The sequence below is a fragment of the Triticum dicoccoides genome, chromosome 3B, assembly GCF_002162155.2.
Source record: "Triticum dicoccoides isolate Atlit2015 ecotype Zavitan chromosome 3B, WEW_v2.0, whole genome shotgun sequence".
Lineage (NCBI taxonomy): Eukaryota > Viridiplantae > Streptophyta > Magnoliopsida > Poales > Poaceae > Triticum > Triticum dicoccoides.
In genome coordinates, this window is record NC_041385.1 from 261,739,214 (window position 1) to 261,742,303 (window position 3,090).

General features: G+C 50.9%; 1 pseudogene; it reads right to left on the bottom strand.

The window, feature by feature from the left end:
• Positions 1 to 2,950: 2,950 nt before the first annotated feature.
• On the bottom strand, positions 2,951 to 3,090 carry LOC119282990 (annotated as a pseudogene).

A 3,090-nucleotide genomic window follows, 5' to 3' on the forward strand; every position in this document is an offset into this window, starting at 1 on the left:
GCTTTGTCAAGCTTACACACATGAAAGGGTTTATCCTTGTTCTCAAAACCAGGAGGTTGTTTCATGTATACTTCCTCTTCCAGAACACCATGAAGGAACGCATTCTGCACATCTAGTTGTCTGAGACTCCATCCCCTGGAAACAGCAATAGACAGGACAAGACGAATAGTAGCAGCTTTAACTACTGGACTAAAGGTGTCTTCATAGTCTATGCCATACCGCTGTTTGAAGCCTTTTGCAACAAGTCTGGCTTTGTAGCGATCTATGGTTCCATCGGACTTTCTTTTGATCCTATAAACCCACTTACAATCAATCAAATTTTTACCTCGCCGTGGAGACACAAGATGCCACGTCTTATTTTTCTGAAGTGCCATGTATTCCTCTTCCATGGCCTTTTTCCAGGGTGTATCCCCAAGAGCTTCATCAAGCGTACTGGGTTCTCCTGTGGTACACGCTAAACCAAACTTAGTTATTTGTTTGTAATTGACGGGTTGGATTACTCCCTTCTGTAGCCGTGTACGAGGTTGGACAGACGAGGCAGCATCGTTGGCGAGCGCAGAAGATCCAGCCTCTGGGCCAGACAATCCCGAGGCAGATCCCCCTGGTGCTTCCGACGCACCAACCGCGCCAGCAGTTGGGTCAGCAGGATTTTCTGCGGCGACGGGTGATGCTGGAGCCGTGACGGAAGGCGCAGAAGATCCAGGCGGCGCGGAGGACACGGTCCTGACCGGATCCGCCTCGGATCGCACGCCTGTCGTGGGCTGGGGCGAATCCGCGCCGGATCGGGCGCCCAGCTGCTGGCGGCGCGTGTAGTGGCGGGGTCCGCCCGCGGGCCAGCAGGCCGGGGGCTCCTGCCGCGTGGCCTCCACGGATTGGCGCGGGCCGGACGCCGCTTCTGGCCCAGTTGGGGCGAGCCGCGTGGCCGTCGCTGGGTTGCTGTCGCCGCGCCTGGCGGGCGACACGGGATCTGGCGCGCTGGTGCGCTGCTGCGATGCGGATCCCGAAGCTGATCTGTTGCCACGCTACTGGAGCTCCGATCCCGAGGAGGATCTGTTCCCCGCTGGGTGACACATAAAATGTGAACTGTTTGGGGTGATCTCTTCACCGTTTTCTGTGATTCCTTCGCCATTTTCTGCTCCATTGCCATCTGCATCATCACAAAGCTCAAGTGCACGGTTATGAGGATTAGTCATCATATGATCATTACAGTTATTTCCCCCTTGATCAAGACCGGTGAGACTAGATGGTAAGAGAAGAATTTCTTGACGAAGTAGGGCACCGGCATTAGGATGAAGAGTGGCAAAGGGAAACTTAGTTTCATCAAAAACATCCCGTGAGATATAGACACGTCCGGTTGAAACATCAAGACACTTGACGCCTTTGTGTTGTGGACTATAACCAATGAACACACATTGTTTGGATCTAAAACTGAGTTTTCAATCATTGTAAGGGCGAAGATTGGGCCAACAGGCGCATCCAAACACACGGAGAGAAGTGTAGTCTGGTTTGGTGTGAAGAAGCCTTTCAGTGGGAGTTTCATTGTTGATAACACGACTAGGTAGCATATTAATGATGTGGACAGCTGTGAGAAAAGCCTCGTCCCAAAATTTTAAGGGCATGGAGGCGCCAGCAAGAAGGGCAAAGCCAACTTCGACAATGTGTCTGTGTTTGCGTTCAGCAGACCCATTCTGTTGATGGGCATGGGGACACGACACTTGGTGAGAGATGCCAAGTTTTTGAAGGAAGGAATTTAGTTTCTCGTATTCGCCACCCCAATCAGATTGGAGGGCTATGATTTTGGTGTCAAATTTCCTTTCAACTAAAGCTTGGAAATTGAGAAAAACTTGGCATACATCTGATCTTTTCTTAAGAAGATAGATCCAGGTAAATTTACTATAGTCGTCAATGAAACTCACGTAGTATGTATGTCTACCAACAGAGGAGGGAGCAGGTCCCCACACATCAGAAAAAATAAGTTGCAAAGGCTTGGTAGAAATACTTGTAGAAATAGGATAAGGCAACTGATGACTTTTAGCTCTCTGGCAGGAATCACAAATTGTTTCAACATCACGCTCTCCAATATATGGGAGCTTATTTTTCCTAAGCAAACGCTCAACTAAAGAAAAAGATGCATGTCCTAATCGATCATGCCACCGTGTAGATGAGACTTTGGTGGCACTAAAAACTTGTTTATTGAATCTTTGAATCTCCGGAATCAATGGGTAAAGCCCGCGAACACATCTACCTCGATATAGCACCCTCCTCGTGGCCTGATCCTTGATCAAAAAGAAGAAGGGGTGAAATTCAAGAAAGACATGATTATCAATGGCAATTCTATGAACGGAAAGAAGGCTCTTGGAAGCACTAGGAACATGCAAAAAATTTCTGAGATGAATTTTTCTCTGAGGGGTTTTAATAACAGAATGACCAATGTGACCAATCTTCATGCCTTCTCCACTGGCAGTGTGGATATGATCTTGGCCGCGATACTTCTCGCGCATGGTCACCTTTTCCAGCTCACCGGTGATGTGGTTCGTGGCTCCGCTGTCGACGTACCAGTTCGTGTCAACACCATATGAGGCTTCTGCTGCCCCGGCCACTTTTTCATCTTGGGACGATGCGTCATCATCATCCTCAAACCGGTACCAGCAATCTTTAGCTGAGTGACCCAGCTTGCCACAGATTTGGCACCGGACAGCGTCCGGGCGCGATCTGTTGCTGTTGGAGGAGCTGGTGCGCCGGCCCTTATTGTTGTTGGAGGAGGGCCGGCCGCCGCCGCGCATGTTGCCGCCGTTCTGGCCGCTGCTGTTGCCCCCGCCAGATCTCTTGCCCTTCTGACGAGGAGGTCCATGGTAGCGAGAGCCGCCACCGCCGCGGCCGCGGGTGGCGATGTTTGCCGAAGACTTGAAGCCACCTCCGGTCCCTGCCCCTTGGAACAAAGCCACCCTTTGATCATAGTTACTCATCTGAGCAAACAATTCATCAAGGGTGACCGGGATGGTGCGGGCGTCAAGGGCAAAGACCAGCGGCTGGTAGTCCATGTCGAGGCCGTTGAGGATGTAGGAGATCAGCTCGTCCTCCTTCAATGGC